Consider the following 18,492-nt stretch of genomic DNA (forward strand, 5'->3'; position numbering starts at 1 on the left):
CGCAGAGGCAGGGCCAAGTCGAAAGCTGAGCCCCTGTGAGCTGTGAGAACAAAGAAGAAAAAGGGAAATCTCTCCCAGCAGCCTCAGAAACAGCGGATTAAAGCTACACAATCAATTTGATGTACCCTGCCTCTGTGGAATACATGAATAGACAGCGAATCATCCCAAATTGAGGAGGCGGACTTCTAGAGCAAGATCTATGATTTTTTCCCCTTTTCCTCTTTTTGTGAATGTGTATGTGTATGCTTCTGTGTGAGATCTTGTCTGTATAGGTTTGCTTCCACCATTTGTCCCAGCGTTCTATCCGACCATTTTTTTTTTTAATTTTTTTCTTAATAATTAATTTTAATTTAAAGAACTCTGTTATACTTTACCTTCTTTCTATCTTTCCTTCCTTCCTTCCCTTTTTGAGACAACGAATCGTCCCAAATTGAGGAGGTGGACTTGGAGAGCAAGTTTTATGATTTTTTCCACTTTACCTCTTTTTGTGAGGGTATATGTGTATGCTTCTATGTAAGATTTTGTCTCTATAACTTTGCTTCCACCATTTGTCCTAAGGTTCTATCCTTCCCTTTTTTTTTTCCTCTAAATAATTATTTTTTTAATTCAATAACTTTATTATACTTTATTTTATTTTACTGTATCTTCTTTCTTTCTGTATTTTTTCCTTCCTTCCCTCATTCCTTCCTTCCTTCCCTCCTCCCTCCCTCCCTCCTTTCTTTCCTTCTTGCCTTCTTCCTTTCTTTTCTTCTTTCTTTCTTTCTTCCTTCCCTCCTTCCTTCCTTCCCTCCTCTCTTTCTTTCTTTCTTTCTTTCTTTCCTATTTCCTCCTACTTATACTAATTCTCTCTACTTTCTCTCCCTTTTATTCTGAGCCGAGTGGATGAAAGGCTCTTGCTGCTCCAGCCAGGAGTCAGGACTCTGCCTCTGAGGTGGGAGAGCCAACTTCAGAACACTCGTCAAGAAGAGACCTCCCAGCCCCACATAATATCAAACGGCGAAAATCTCCCAGAGATCTCCATCTCAACACCAGCACCCAGCTTCGCTCAACGACCAGCAAGCTACAGTGCTGGACAACCTATGCCAACCATATAGCAAAACAGGAACACAACCCCACCCACTAGCAGAGAGGCTGCCTAAAATCATAATAAGTCCACAGACACCCCAAAACACACCACCAGACGTGGACCTGCCCACTAGAGAGACAAGATCTAGCCTCATACACCACAACACAGCCACTAGTCCCCTCCACCAGGAAGCCTACACAACGCACTGAACCAACCTTAGCCACTGGAGACAGACATCAAAAACAACGGGAGCTACGAACTTGCAGCCTGCAAAAAGGTGAACCCAATCACAGTAAGATAAGCAAAATGAGAAGACAGAAAAACACACAGCAGATGAAGGAGCAGGATAAAAACCCACCAGACCTAACAAATGAAGAGGAAATAGGCAGTCTACCTGAAAAAGAGTTCAGAATAATGATAGTAAAGATGATCCAAAATCTTGGAAATAGAATGGACAAAATGCAAGAAGCAGTTAACAAGGACCTAGAAGAAATAAAGATGAAACAGACAATGATGAACAACACAATAAATGAAATGAAAAATACTCTAGATGGGATCAATAGCAGAATAAATGAGGCAGAAGAACGGATAAGTGACCTGGAAGATAAAATAGTGGAAATAACTACTGCAGAGCAGAATAAAGAAAAAAGAATGAAAAGAACTGAGGACAGTCTCAGAGACCTCTGGGACAACATTAAACGCACCAACATTCGAATTATAGGGGTTCCAGAAGAAGAAGAGAAAAAGAAAGGGACTGAGAAAATATTTGAAGAGATTATAGTTGAAAACTTCCCTAATATGGGAAAGGAAATCGTTAATCAAGTCCAGGAAGCACAGAGAGTCCCATACAGGATAAATTCAAGGAGAAATACGCCAAGACACATATTAATCAAACTGTCAAAAACTAAATACAAAGAAAGCATATTAAAAGCAGCAAGGGAAAAACAACAAATAACACACAAGGGAATCCCCATAAGGTTAACAGCTGATCTCTCAGCAGAAACTCTACAAGCCAGAAGGGAGTGGCAGGACATACTGAAAGTGATGAAGGAGAAAAACCTGCAACCAAGATTACTCTACCCAGCAAGGATCTCATTCAGATTTGATGGAGAAATTAAAACCTTTACAGACAAGCAAAAGCTGAGAGAGTTCAGCACCACCAAACCAGCTTTACAACAAATGCTAAAGGAACTTCTCTAGACAAAAACACAAGAGAAGGAAAAGTCCTATAATAACGAACCCAAAACAATTTAGAAAATGGGAATAGGAACATACATATCGATAATTACCTTAAATGTAAATGGACTAAATGCTCCCACCAAAAGACACAGATTGGCTGAATGGATACAAAAACAAGACCCATATATATGCTGTCTACAAGAGACCCACTTCAGACCTAGAGACACATACAGACTGAAAGTAAGGGGATGGAAAAAGATATTCCATGCAAATGGAAACCAAAAGAAAGCTGGAGTAGCAATTCTCATATCAGACAAAATAGACTTTAAAATAAGGACTATCAGAAGAGACAAAGAAGGACACTACATAATGATTAAGGGATCGATCCAAGAAGAAGATATAACAATTGTAAATATTTATGCACCCAACATAGGAGCACCTCAATACATAAGGCAAAAACTAGCAGCCATAAAAGGGGAAATCGACAGTAACACATTCATAGTAGGGGACTTCAACACCCCACTTTCACCAATGGACAGATCATCCAAAATGAAAATAAATAAGGAAACACAAGCTTTAAATGATACATTAAACAGGATGGACTTAATTGATATTTATAGGACACTCCATCCAAAAACAACAGAATACACATTTTTCTCAAGTGCTCATGGAACATTCTCCAGGATAGATCATATCTTGGGTCACAAATCAAGCCTTGGTAAATTTAAGAAAATTGAAATTATATCAAGTATCTTTTCCGACCACAACGCCATGAGATTAGATATCAATTATAGGAAAAGAGCAGTAAAAAATACAAACACATGGAGGCTAAACAATACACTACTTAGTAACGAAGTGATCACTGAAGAAATCAAAGAGGAAATTAAAAAATACCTAGAAACAAATGACAATGGAGATACAACGACCCAAAACCTATGGGATGCAGCAAAAGCAGTTCTAAGAGGGAAGTTTATAGCAATACAAGCCCACCTTAAGAAGCAGGAAACATCTCGAATAAACAACCTAACCTTGCACCTCAAGCAATTAGAGAAAGAAGAACAAAAAAACCCCAGAGTTAGCAGAAGGAAAGAAATCATAAAAATCAGATCAGAAATAAATGAAAAAGAAATGAAGGAAACAATAGCAAAGATCAATAAAACTAAAAGCTGGTTCTTTGAGAAGATTAACAAAATTGATAAACCATTAGCCAGACTCATCAAGAAAATAAGGGAGAAGACTCAAATCAATAGAATCAGAAATGAAAAAGGAGAAGTAACAACTGACACTGCAGAAATACAAAAAATCATGAGGGATTACTACAAGCAACTCTATGCCAATAAAATGGACAATCTGGAAGAAATGGACAAATTCTTAGAAATGCACAAACTGCCAAGACTGAATCAGGAAGAAATAGAAAATATGAACAGACCAATCACAAACACTGAAATTGAAACTGTGATTAAAAATCTTCCAACAAACAAAAGCCCAGGACCAGATGGCTTCACAGGCGAATTCTATCAAACATTTAGAGAAGAGCTAACACCTATTCTTCTCAAACTCTTCCAAAATATAGCAGAGGGAGGAACACTCCCAAACTCATTCTACGAGGCCACCATCACCTTGATACCAAAACCAGACAAGGATGTCACAAAGAAAGAAAACTACAGGCCAATATCACTGATGAACATAGATGCAAAAATCCTCAACAAAATACTAGCAAACAGAATCCAACAGCACATTAAAAGGATCATACACCATGATCAAGTGGGGTTTATTCCAGGAATGCAAGGATTCTTCAATATACGCAAATCTATCAATGTGATTAACCATATTAACAAATTGAAGGAGAAAAACCATATGATCATCTCAATAGATGCAGAGAAAGCTTTTGACAAAATTCAACACCCATTTATGATAAAAACCCTGCAGAAAGTAGGTGTAGAGGGAACTTTCCTCAATATAATAAAGGCCGTATATGACAAGCCCACAGCCAACATCATCCTCAATGGCGAAAAACTGAAAGCATTTCCACTAAGGTCAGGAACAAGACAAGGTTGCCCACTCTCACCACTCTTATTCAACATAGTTTTGGAAGTTTTAGCCACAGCAATCAGAGAAGAAAAGGAAATAAAAGGAATCCAAATCGGAAAAGAAGAAGTAAAGCTGTCACTGTTTGCAGATGACATGATACTATACATAGAGAATCCTAAAGATGCTACCAGAAAACTACTAGAGCTAATCAATGAATTTGGTAAAGTAGCAGGATACAAAATTAATGCACAGAAATCTCTGGCATTCCTATATACTAATGATGAAAAATCTGAAAGTGAAATCAAGAAAACACTCCCATTTACCATTGCAACAAAAAGAATAAAATATCTAGGAATAAACCTACCTAAGGAGACAAAAGACCTGTATGCAGAAAATTATAAGACACTGATGAAAGAAATTAAAGATGATACAAACAGATGGAGAGATATACCATGTTCTTGGATTGGAAGAATCAACATTGTGAAAATGACTCTACTTCCCAAAGCAATCTATAGATTCAATGCAATCCCTATCAAACTACCACTGGCATTTTTCACAGAACTAGAACAAAAAATTTCACAATTTGTATGGAAACACAAAAGACCCCGAATAGCCAAAGCAATCTTGAGAACAAAAAATGGAGCTGGAGGAATCAGGCTGCCTGACTTCAGACTATACTACAAAGCTACAGTAATCAAGACAGTATGGTACTGGCACAAAAACAGAAAGATAGATCAATGGAATAGGATAGAAAGCCCAGAGATAAACCCATGCACATATGGTCACCTTATCTTTGATAAAGGTGGCAGGAATATACAGTGGAGAAAGGACAGCCTCTTCAATAAGTGGTGCTGGGAAAATTGGATAGGTACATGTAAAAGTATGAGATTAGATCACTCCCTAACACCATACACAAAAATAAGCTCAAAATGGATTAAAGACCTAAATGTAAGGCCAGAAACTATCAAACTCTTAGAGGAAAACATAGGCAGAACACTCTATGACATAAATCACAGCAAGATCCTTCTTGACCCATCTCCTAGAGTAATGGAGATAAAAACAAAAATAAACAAATGGGACCTAATGAAACTTCAAAGCTTTTGCACAGCAAAGGAAACCATAAACAAGACCAAAAGACAGCCCTCAGAATGGGAGAAAATATTTGCAAATGAATCAACTGACAAAGGATTAATCTCTAAAATTTACAGGCAGCTCATGCAGCTCAATAACAAAAAAATAAACAACCCAATCCAAAAATGGGCAGAAGACCTAAATAGACATTTCTCCAAAGAAGATATACAGACTGCCAACAAACACATGAAAGAATGCTCAACATCATTAATCATTAGAGAAATGCAAATCAAAACTACAATGAGATATCATCTCACACCAGTCAGAATGGCCATCATCAAAAAATCTAGAAACAATAAATGCTGGAGAGGGTGTGGAGAAAAGGGAACACTCTTGCACTGCTGGTGGGAATGTGAATTGGTTCAGCCACTATGGAGAACAGTATGGAGGTTCCTTAAAAAACTACAAATAGAACTACCATATGACCCAGCAATCCCACTACTAGGTATATACCCTGAGGAAACCAGAATTCAGAAAGAGTCATGTACCAAAATGTTCATTGCAGCTCTATTTACAATAGCCCGGAGATGGAAACAACCTAAGTGCCCGCCGTCGGATGAATGGATAAAGAAGATGTGGCACATATATACAATGGAATATTACTCAGCCATAAAAAGAAACGAAATTGAGCTATTTGTAATGAGGTGGATAGATCTAGAGTCTGTCATACGGAGTGAAGTAAGTCAGAAAGAGAAGGACAAATACCGTATGCTAACACATATATATGGAATTTAAGAAAAAAAAATGTTATGAAGAACCTAGGGGTAAAACAGGAATAAAGACAGAGACCTACTGGAGAACAGACTTGAGGATATGGGGAGGGGGAAGGGTGAGGTGTGTTAGGGCGAGAGAGAGACATGGACATATATATACTAACAAACGTAAGGTAGATAGCCAGTGGGAAGCAGCCGCATGGCACAGGGAAACCGGCTCGGTTCTTTGTGGCTGTCTGGAGGGGTGGGATAGGGAGGGTGGGAGGGAGGGAGACAAAGAGGGAAGAGATATGGGAACATATATATATGTATAACTGACTCACTCTGTTATAAAGCAGAAACTAACACACCATTGTAAAGCAATTATACCCCAATAAAGATGTTAAAAAAAAAAAAAAAAGTCAATCAATATTACTCATCGTATTGACAGATAAAAGGAACAAAATCATAGGATCTTCTCAATAGATGTATAAAAAGTACTTGACAAATTTAAAAAACTCTCATGATATTATATTAACAAAAAAAATCTAAGTAAACTAGAAATAGAAGGGAACTTCCTTCACCTGATAAAGGATATTTATGGGGGACTTCCCTGGCGGTCCAGTGGTTAAGACTCCACGCTTCCACTGCAGGGGGCATGGGTTCGATCCCTGGTGGGGAACTAAGATCCCACATGCTGTGCGGTATGGCCAGAAAAAAAAAAGAAAAGGATATTTATGAAAACCTTCCAGTTAATATAATGCTCATTGGTGAAAGAATAAGAGTTTTTCCTCTCAGACTGGACATAGGGCAAAGATGTCTCCACCTAATGTTGTAATGGAGGCCCCAGCCAGTGGACTAGGGCAAGAAAATGAAGTAAAGAGCGTAATGTGTTTGTATGAACATTCTAGGGAACCTATAAGCAACTACTAGAACTAATAAGCAAATTTTAAAATGTTGCAGGATACATTGTCAATATTCTAAAATCAACTGTTCTTTTATAACTTACTGATTTGATGGTAATAAAATTAAAAATTTTCATTTACAATAGCAACTAAAACATAAAAATTTAGAAGTAAATTAAACATGCAAGACCTCTTCACTAAAAATTACAAAACATTGCTGAGAGAAATTAAGGAAAACCCCAATAAATGGACATATGTACCATGTTAATGGATTAGAAGACGCAAGTAAATCTGAAAAAGAAGAGCAAAGTTGGAGGATTTACACTATCTGAATTCAAAATTTACTAAGGCTACATTAATCGAGACAGTGTGATACTGGCATAAGGACTGAGAAACATCAATGGAACAGGATAGAGAGCCCAGAAATAGACTCACTCTCGTAAAATCAATTAATTTCCAACAAAGGTACCAAAGCAATACATTGGGGGGCAAGGAAAATCTTTCTAATGAAAGGTACTGGAATAATTAGATATTCAACTGGGAAATGTTTATTCAAAAGGAACCTGGATGTTCTTCAGCATTACTCTTGTTCAATACACTAATCTGATGTGTTGTTCTTTTCTATTTATACATTAGCCTATCAAAGCAGTTTTTCCACTATTATAATAATATTCCTACTGCAAAAGTATTGTTTTTCTTTTTATAAAAATAACCTTTTTAAGTTTTAAAAGCAATAGTTTTTCACTTATGACAACTCATATGTTAAAGTATAAAGTAAACAAAATTACCCATGATTACACAAGAAAACCAGAAATCACCTAAGTTGACCTTTTGGGTTGGTCTTTCTAATCTTCTGTACATAGTGTCATAAAATTGTATATTGCATTTTTAACCTAATATTATTTTGCATGTAATTTTCTTTCTCCAAGACTCTGAGATTTTATTTTTGTTTGCATGTAATATGATGATATTAGCTTTCATTTTAACATCTTTTTATGACACTTGTAATTGCATTTCCTGAAGACATAAATTTTAACTGTAAGCTACATCCAAACTGCACTTCCAACAGACATCTATTTCTGGAGTATCTGCCAAACTCACAAATGACTATTCTTCCATGGCAATTGTCCATTTCACAATCCCCTATCTAAAATGTAACTGTACTATTGAACAAGCATGACTCAGGGAAGCAATCATGGAACAAATTTTATTTTAAACTTAAACTGTTACTTTAAATTTATTTCATATGTTTAGTTGTTCTCTTGCCCCTGATGAAATTTAGGGCAGGTCACAAAACTGAGCATTTCGAAATTATTTTTAAGTATCCTGTTACAAGACAAACCACAGAAGCAATCTCTAGGCAGCCAAATTTACAGTAGATAATCTGTTCTAAGGCCACAAGTGATTGTTAAAGTTCTGGCAACCTGAACTAAATGGGCCAATTACTCTCTCACACAGGAATTCCGAAGTTAAGTCCAGAGTAAAGTTTGCCTGCAATTGTAGCGCACACTGTGGACTGAAGGCCAGAGAAATGGAGTCTTCAAAGAGAAAGAAGACAAGAGGAAATGCAAAAAGGAGAAGCAGATATGGACCAAGAGCATTTCCTGGATTCTGCCAGCTGTTAATTGCTGGTTTCACTTCCTTCCAGAACTCCAGTTGTGTTCCTGCCTTTGGGTTCTGTGAAACCCCTCAATCATTGTAATACCGACTTCTAACTTTTTTTTTGTTGAATCAAGTTTTTGTTAAAGAGGCCCAAATAATACAGAAATGAGTATGGACTGTGGGAAGTTTTATCCCTTAAACAACTAACATATTCATGATCAGTATATCCTTTGGCTTTGCCCATGGATGATGGCCTTTCTCTGATCTACTCCCTCCATCTGAGGGTCCATGTTAGCTGTAAACTTGTAGTGTTCCCTGCTCACTCACTAAGGTGCTGACTGTAGAGTTACCTAGATCATCTTTGCTCTTTTGAAACATCAATGTCAATCTTTCATGTATAGTTTCCTGATTTGAGAGAGCACATTGTCAGAAAATGCATAGGATTTGATATTCAGTGACTCCTGCAGATGTTTTTAATTCTAATTCATTTGTGTTTTTCTTAGAAAGGAAATCAAGTTTTATTTGTCTTACTATAATTTCCAAGGTAGTCAATAATTTTAATACTGTGAGAATAAAGCACTTGAGTTTTTTTGGCTTCTGAATGTCAATGAGTTCTGTTTTCAGAAATTTGCCTTGGGTGAAGCATAAATTTACATGACATATTTTTAGTGACTGAGGGAAAATTCACTCACATTGCTAATAAAAAAGTTCCAGTATTACCAATATAATTTGTATTGGTTAGTGTAGCTCTAAGGATATGTCTAGAAAACCAAAGATAGCAGAGAATTAACACAACCCTAAAATGTCCTGATATTAATTTTTCATCACATGATTTAGAAAATTACTATTCATATTGCAGACTCTACCTTGGGTGAAATACTTTTAGCTTAGAAAACCAGTCTGTAGGACACATTACGTTTTAGAAACTTGGTTTCTTCACACTCTCAAACTACTGTGAAACTTTATTAAATTAAGTGAATCAAACAAAAATTATTCAATAAATATTCAACATTTGCTAGGTGATATGGATGTTATAGACAAAAAAAAAAAAAAAAGACATGTGGCCTTTGCCCTCCTTTACCTGGTAAAGTAGTTGGGAAGAGATACAGAGCAAGAGTAATAAAACAAGACAGTGTAGAGTGATGCGTATGCTGATTTTTAGAAGTTCTGAGATGGGGGAGAGAGAAATGGAAAAAAAAGTAAACAAAGAAGCTAAGAACAGAGGATACAGAGAGAGAGTATATCTTGCATTTATGACTTTTTTGTCATTCCCTTCTTGGGGCTCCACTGAAATGAACTGAAGCTGAAATGGTCAGAGAGAACTTCCTAGAGAGTTGATTTGATTTGGGACCTGAAGGAAGACACAGGATTTGAAAGGATAAGTGGCTAAGTAGACAACATAAGCCAAAGTATGGAGATGAGAATACATTCAGGTTTGCAGAGGAGCAATTAACCTTACTAGTGTTGGAAGCCATAGGAAATAATACTGGGTTGAGCATGGTGAAAAAGAGAAGTCAAAGGATTTAAAACATGAAGAACATAGGGAATTGCTGAGCAGAGGGCTAATAGGATGAAAATTGGTTTGGGAGGATTAGTTGGGCAAGGTTATGAAAGGTGCTTGGGAAGGGTGGAGACTGGCATCTGGCAAGGTAGCCAGGGTGTTGCTGTAGTGATCCTTCCATGAGGCAATGAGGGCAGTGTCATCGCAAATAGGAAGGACCAATAAGAGCTTTCCAAAAAAGAAAACTACCTGATCTTGAACAATCTTGAGTCAGAGATGATGGTAGAACTTCTTGTCTAAAGGAGTTGGGAGGTATGAGGCTGGAACTTAGGGAAGAGGACAGCATGAAGAAGTGGATTGACATAGATTTACTAGTCAATGATATAGAAGCGACAGCTGAAGCCAAGAGAATGAGGGAGGATTCATCAAAGAAGGAATGTGGAGGAGAGAACAGAGAAATGAAAGTTGGAAACCACCTACATTTAGGGCATAGAACAAATAAAATGAGCCAATGCAAGAGGGAACATGTGGCCTGGGATGTAGGTGAGACTCAGATAGTGTTGCCAGATAATTAAGGCAGCAGAGTGGTTAAGGAGGAGGACGCTATCACCAGTGCTGGAAGAAGGTGAAGGAGCGAGAAGATGAGGACTTTAGGAGAAGAATTAATAGTGATCTGGGACTGGAAACCAGATCACACAGACAAGGGAGGGAAGGAGCTATGAGGTGATGAGCGAGTGGACATGTGCAGAATAATGAAGCAGTTAGGAGGACAGGCTCTGATGGCAACTCTACCTGAATCCTGGCTCCATCCAGACTGGGCAACTTAACACACAGAAGTTCACCTAAGTCTCCATGCACTGGATTGAATAGCATCCCCCCAAATTCATGTCCTTCCCAGAACCTCAGAATGTGACCTTATTTCGAAATAGGGTTGTTGCAGATGTAACTAGTAAAGATGAGGTTATACTACAGTAGGGTGGGCCCTTAGTCCAATATGACTGATGTCCTTATAAGAAGAGGAAAGGACACAGAAAGAGACACACACAGGAAGGATGACCACGTGAGGATGGAGGCAGAGACTGGAATTAATATGCAACTGCAAGCCAAGGAAAACTCAGGATGCCTGGCAACACCAGGAGTTAGGAGAAAGGCACAGAACAGATTCTCTCCTAGAAACTTGAGAGAGTACAGACAGCCCTGCTAACAGGGCTGATTTTGGACGTCGAGACCCCAGAACTGAGAGAAAAAACATTTCTGTTGTTTTAAGCCACGCATTTTGTGGTACTTTGTTATGGCAGCTCCAGTAAACTAATATTCTTGGTAATCTCATCCTTAAAGTGAGGATACTAACACTCTCCTTATAGGAAGGGTTAGCAATATAATATGAAAAAATGCTTAGCACAGTGTCTGTCCCACTGGAAGAGCTCAGTTATATATTGCCATATATTATTTTTTTCTTTGAACAATTTGGTGTGAAAGAAAGGAAAATGTGGTCCTAGAAAAACCACACATATGGTGAGGTAAATGTTGTTATTGCTTCTTTTTACATTTTTATTTTAAACATTTTATCAAGAAGACACATTTTTTTTTATACAGCAGGTTCTTATTAGTCATCCATTTTATACACATCAGTGTATACATGTCAATCCCAATCGCCCAATTCATCACACCACCATCCCCACCCGCCCCCCCATGGCTTTCCCCCTTTGGTGTCCAGACGTTTGTTCTCTACATCTGTGCCTCAATTTCTGTCCTGCAAAACGGTTCATCTGTACCATTTTTCTAGGTTCCACATATATGCGTTAATATATGATATTTGTTTTTCTCTTTCTGACGTACTTCACTCTGTGTGACAGTCTCTAGATTCATCTGCGTCTCAACAAATGACCCAACTTCGTTCCTTTTTATGGCTGAGTAATATTCCATTGTGTATATGTACCACATCTTCTTTATCCATTCATCTGTCGCTGGGCATTTAGGTTGCTTCCATGACCTGGCTATTGTAAATAGTGCTGCAATGAACACTGGGGTGCATGTGTCTTTTTGAATTATGGTTTTCTCTGGGTATATGCCCAGTAGTGGGATTGCTGGATCATATGGTAATTCTATTTTTGTTTTTCTAAGGAACCTCCATACTGTTCTCCATAGTGGCTGTATCAATTTACATTCTCACCAACAGTGCAGGTGGTGCCTGCACCCTCTCCAGCATTTGTTGTTTGTAGATTTTGTGATGATGTCCATTCTAACTGGTGTGAGGTGATACCTCATTGTAGTTTTGATTTGCATTTTTCTAATAATTAGTAAGGCTGAGCAGCTTTTCATGTACTTCTTGGCCATCTGCATGTCTTCTTTGGAAAAATGTCTATTTAGGTCTTCTGACCATTTTTGGATTGGGTTGTTAGTTTCTTTAATATTGATCTGCATGAGCTATTTATATATATTTTGGAGATTAATCCTTTGTCCATTGATTTGTTTGCAAATATTTTCTCCCATTCTCAGGGTTGTCTTTTCGTCTTGTTTATGGTTTCCTTTGCTGTGCAAAAGCTTTTAAGTTTCATTAGGTCCCATTTGTTTATTTTATTTAATTAATTAATTAATTAATTAATTTAATTTATTACTCTAGGAGGTGGATCAAAAAAGATCTTGTTGTGATTTATATCAAAGAGTGTTCTTCCTATGTTTTCCTCTAAGGGTTTTATAGTTTCTGGTCTTACATTTAGGTCTCGAATCCATTTTGATTTTGTTTTTGTGTATGGTGTTAGGGACTGTTCTAATTTTATTCTTTGACACGTAGCTGTACAGTTTTCCAAGCACCACTTACTGAAGAGACTGTCTTTTCTCCATTGTATATTCTTGCCTCCTTTATCAAATATAAGGTGACCATATGTGTTTGGGTTTATCTCTGGGCTTTCTATCCTGTTCCATTGATCTATATTTCTGTTTTTGTGCCAGTACCATACTGTCTTGATTACTGTAGCTTTGTAGTATAGTCTGAAGTCAGGGAGCCTGATTCCTCCAGCTCCGTTTTGCTTTCTCAAGATTGCTTTGGCTTTTCGGGGTCTTTTGTGTTTCCATACAAATTGTGAAATTTTTTGTTCTAGTTCTGTGAAAAATGCCAGTGGTAGTTTGATAGGGATTGCATTGAATCTGTAGATTGCTTTGGGTAGTATAGTCATTTTCACAATATTGATTCTTCCAATCCAAGAACATGGTATATCTCTCCATCTGTTTGTATCATCTTTAATTTCTTTCATCAGTGTCTTATAATTTTCTGCATCATACAGGTCTTTTGTCTCCCTAGGTAGGTTTATTCCTAGGTATTTTATTCTTTTTGTTGCAATGGTAAATAGGAGTGTTTCCTTAATTTCTCTTTCAGATTTTCATCATTAGTGTACAGGAATGCAAGAGATTTCTGTGCGTTAATTTTGTATCCTGCAACTTTCAAATTCATTGATTAGCTCTAGTAGTTTTCTGGTGGCATCTTTAGGATTCTCTATGTATAGTATCATGTCATCTGCAAACAGTGACAGTTTTACTTCTTCTTTTCCAATTTGGATTCCTTTTATTTCTTTTTGTTCTCTGATTGCCGTGGCTAGGACTTCCAAAACTATGTTGAATAATAGTGGTGAGAATGGACATCCTTGTCTTTTTCCTGATCTTAGAGGAAATGCTTTCAGTTTTTCTCCATTGAGAATGATGTTTACTGTGGGTTTGTCGTATATGGCCTTTATTATGTTGACGTAGGTTCCCTCTGTGCCCACTTTCTTGAGAGTTTTTATCATAAATGGGTGTTGAATTTTGTCAAAAGCTTTTTCTGCATCTATTGAGATGATTATATGGTTTTTATTCTTCAATTTGTTAATATGGTGTATCACATTGATTGATTTGCATATATTGAAGAATCCTTGCATTCCTGGAATAAACCCCACTTGATCATGGTGTATGATCCTTTTAATGTGCTGTTGGATTCTGTTTGCTAGTATTTTGTTGAGGATTTTTGCATCTATGTTCATCAGTGATATTGGCCTGTAGTTTTCTTTCTTTGTGACATCCTTGTCTGGTTTTGGTATCAAGGTGATGGTGGCCTCGTAGAATGAGTTTGGGAGTGTTCCTCCCTCTGCTATATTTTGGAAGAGTTTGAGAAGGATAGGTGTTAGCTCTTCTCTAAATGTTTGATAGAATTCGCCTGTGAAGCCATCTGGTCCTGGGCTTTTGTTTGTTGGAAGATTTTTAATCACAGTTTCAATTTCAGTGTTTGTGATTGGTCTGTTCATATTTTCTATTTCTTCCTGATTCAGTCTTGGCAGTTTGTGCATTTCTAAGAATTTGTCCATTTCTTCCAGATTGTCCATTTTATTGGCATAGAGTTGCTTGTAGTAATCCCTCATGATTTTTTTTATTTCTGCAGTGTCAGTTGTTACTTCTCCTTTTTCATTTCTGATTCTATTGATTTGAGTCTTCTCCCTTTTTTTCTTGATGAGTCTGGCTAATGGTTTATCAATTTTGTTTATCTTCTCAAAGAACCAGCTTTTAGTTTTATTGATCTTTGCTATTGTTTCCTTCATTTCTTTTTCATTTATTTCTGATCTGATTTTTATGATTTCTTTCCTTCTGCTAACTCTGGGGTTTTTTTGTTCTTCTTTCTCTAATTGCTTGAGGTGCAAGGTTAGGTTGTTTATTCGAGATGTTTCCTGTTTCTTAAGGTGGGATTGTATTGCTATAAACTTCCCTCTTAGAACTGCTTTTGCTGCATCCCATAGGTTTTGGATCGTCGTGTTTTCATTGTCATTTGTCTCTAGGTATTTTTTGATTTCCTCTTTGATTTCTTCAGTGATCTCTTGGTTATTTAGTAACGTATTGTTTAGCCTCCATGTGTTTGTGTTTTTTACGTTTTTTTCCCTGTAATTCATTTCTAATCTCATAGCGTTGTGGTCAGAAAAGATGCTTGATATGATTTCAATTTTCTTAAATTTACTGAGGCTTGATTTGTGACCCAAGATGTGATCTATCCTGGAGAATGTTCCGTGCGCACTTGAGAAGAAAGTGTAATCTGCTGTTTTTGGATGGAATGTCCTATAAATATCAATTAAATCTATCTGGTCTATTGTGTCATTTAAAGCTTCTGTTTCCTTATTTATTTTCATTTTGGATGATCTGTCCATTGGTGTAAGTGAGGTGTTAAAGTCCCCCACTATTATTGTGTTACTGTCGATTTCCTCTTTTATAGCTGTTAGCAGTTGCCTTATGTATTGAGGTGCTCCTATGTTGGGTGCATATATATTTATAATTGTTATATCTTCTTCTTGGATTGATCCCTTGATCATTATGTAGTGTCCTTCCTTGTCTCTTGTAACATTCTTTATTTTAAAGTCTATTTTATCTGATATGAGTATTGCTACTCCAGCTTTCTTTTGATTTCCATTTGCATGGAATATCTTTTTCCATCCCCTCACTTTCAGTCTGTATGTGTCCCTAGGTCTGAAGTGGGTCTCTTGTAGACAGCATATATATGGGTCTTGTTTTTGTATCCATTCAGCAAGCCTGTGTCTTTTGGTTGGAGCATTTAATCCATTCACGTTTAAGGTAATTATCGATATGTATGTTCCTATGACCATTTTCTTAATTGTTTTGGGTTTGTTTTTGTAGGTCCTTTTCTTCTCTTGTGTTTCCCACTTAGAGAAGTTCCTTTAGCATTTGTTGTAGAGCTGGTTTGGTGGTGCTGAATTCTCTTAGCTTTTGCTTGTCTGTAAAGCTTTTGATTTCTCCATCGAATCTGAATGAGATCCTTGCTGGGTAGAGTAATCTTGGTTGTAGGTTCTTCCCTTTCATCACTTTAAGTATATCATGCCACTCCCTTCTGGCTTGTAGAGTTTCTGCTGAGAAATCACCTGTTAACCTTATGGGAGTTCCCTTGTATATTATTTGTCATTTTTCCCTTGCTACTTTCAATAATTTTTCTTTGTCTTTAATTTTTGCCAATTTGATTACTATGTGTCTTGGTGTGTTTCGCCTTGGGTTTATCCTGTATGGGACTCTCTGTGCTTCCTGGATTTTGTAGCTATTTCCTTTCCCATGTTAGGGAAGTTTTTGACTATAATCTCTTCAAATATTTTCTCTGGTCCTTTCTCTCTCTCTTGTCCTTCTGGGACCCCTATAATGCAAATGCTGTTGTGTTTAATGTTGTCCCAGAGGTCTCTTAGGCTGTCTTCATTTCTTTTCAGTCTTTTTTCTTTATTCTGTTCCACGGCAGTGAATTCCACCATTCTGTCTTCCAGGTCACTTATCTGTTCTTCTGCCTCAGTTATTCTGCTATTGATTCCTTTTAGTGTAGTTTTCATTTCAGTTATTGTATTGTTCATCCCTGTTTGTTTGTTCTTTAATTCTTCTAGGTCTTTGTTAAACATTTCTTGCATCTTCTCAATCTTTATCTCCATTCTTTTTCTGAGGTCCTGGATCATCTTCACTATCATTATTCTGAATTCTTTTTCTGGAAGGTTGCCTATCTCCACTTCATTTAGTTGTTTTTCTGGGGTTTAATCTTGTTCCTTCATCTGGTGTATAGCCCTCTGCCTTTTTATCTTGTCTATCTTTCTGTGAATATGGTTTTTGTTCCACGGGCTGCAGGACTGTAGTTCTTCTTGCTTCTGCTGTCTGGTCTCTGGTGGATGAAGCTATCTAAGAGGCTTGTGTAACTTTCCTCATAGGAGGGACTGTTGGTGGGTAGAGCTGACTGTTTCTCTGGTGGGCAGGGCTCAGTAAAACTTTAATCTGCTTGACTACTGATGGGTGGGGCTGGGTTCCCTCCCTGTTGGTTGTTTGGCCTGAGGCAACCCAACACTGGAGCCTACCTGCGCTCTTTGGTGGGGCTAATGGCGGACTCTGGGAGGGCTCATGCCAAGAAGTACTTCCCAGAACTTCTGCTGCCAGTGTCCTTGTCCCCACGGTGAGCCACAGCCACCCCCCGCCTGTGCAGGTGACCCTCCAACACTAGCAGGTAGGTCTGATTCAGTCTCCCCTGGGGCCACTGCTTCTTCCCCTGGGTCCCGATGCGCACACTACTTTGTGCGTGCCCTCCAAGAATGGAGTCTCTGCTTCCCCCAGTCCTGTCGAAGTCCTGCAATCAAATTCCACTAGCCTTCAAAGTCTGATTCTCTAGGAATTCCTCCTCCCATTGCCGGACCCCCAGGTTGGGAAGCCTGACGTGGGGCTTGGACCCTTCACTCCAGTGGGTGGACTTCTACGGTATAAGTGTTCTCCATTCTGTGAGTAACCCACCCAGCAGTTATGGGATTTGATTTTACTGTGAATGCGCCACTCCTACCATCTCATTGTGGCTTCTCCTTTGTCTTTGGATGTGGGGTATCTTTTTTGGTGAGTTCCAGTGTCTTCCTGTCGATGACTGTCCAGCAGCTAGTTGTGATTCTGGTGTTCTCACAAGAGGGAGTGAGAGCATGTACTTTTACTCTGCCATCTTGGTTCAGGGCCAATTGTTTCTTTTTAAGTAGGAGTTATGTGTGCATATTTAAACACAGAAAATAAATAAAATCTCCAGAGAGAGGAATAGACTAAAGAATTTAGAGATAATATATATCTTCATCAAAGACCAAATCCAGGGCAAATGAAAGATTTCATGAGATGTGACTATAAAGTAATAGATTGCATGTTTTAATGACTTATTACCATTTATAGTTCCAAAATGATATAATTCTTCAGAGAAGACACTCTGGAAGGTAGATTGTTATTCTAATGGTGTTGCCATTACTTCAAACACATTTTAATTTTCTTCCAAACCAGGTAGTTCCAAACTACACAAAGGTTTCACCACTCGTGACACACCTCAATTTTACTCAAAAGATGTTTCTTGCCAGGCTGGCCACTCAACTGACATTACACCAAGCAACTTCTGACTCTTTCCAAATGCCAAGTCCACCATTAAATTATAAACATTAGCACCATTGAGGGCATTGTTTTAAAAGTGTGCCAAATATTTATCAAAGTAGTCTTAAATACCCAAATGTGAAAGAAAACATTCTGATTTCAAATAGAGTATCAATCTTGTTGGCATACATGCTTGATGACTTCAAACCAGGCAAGGCTTTTGACAAAAGTTTTTTTAAGTACATATTATATATCAATTTTTCCCTGGATACTTCAACAGTTAAGCCCTAACTGGCTACTCACTGAAGCAATGATGGTATTTTTACTGGTGAATTTCCAACTGAGGTCCACTCAGCAATTTCTAAGTACATTTAAATACATGGCTTTATTTTTTTCCTCCTTATTTCTTATACCTCAATATGCATGAGAAGGAAATGGCCTTGTTTTTCAAAGGCTTACAAAGAACAGAAAGGAATAAACTATGATTTCAAAATGCCTAATAATCTA

Source organism: Lipotes vexillifer, unplaced genomic scaffold, assembly GCF_000442215.2.
Source record: "Lipotes vexillifer unplaced genomic scaffold, Lipotes_vexillifer_v1.1 scaffold1773, whole genome shotgun sequence".
In the NCBI taxonomy this organism is placed as follows: domain Eukaryota; kingdom Metazoa; phylum Chordata; class Mammalia; order Artiodactyla; family Lipotidae; genus Lipotes; species Lipotes vexillifer.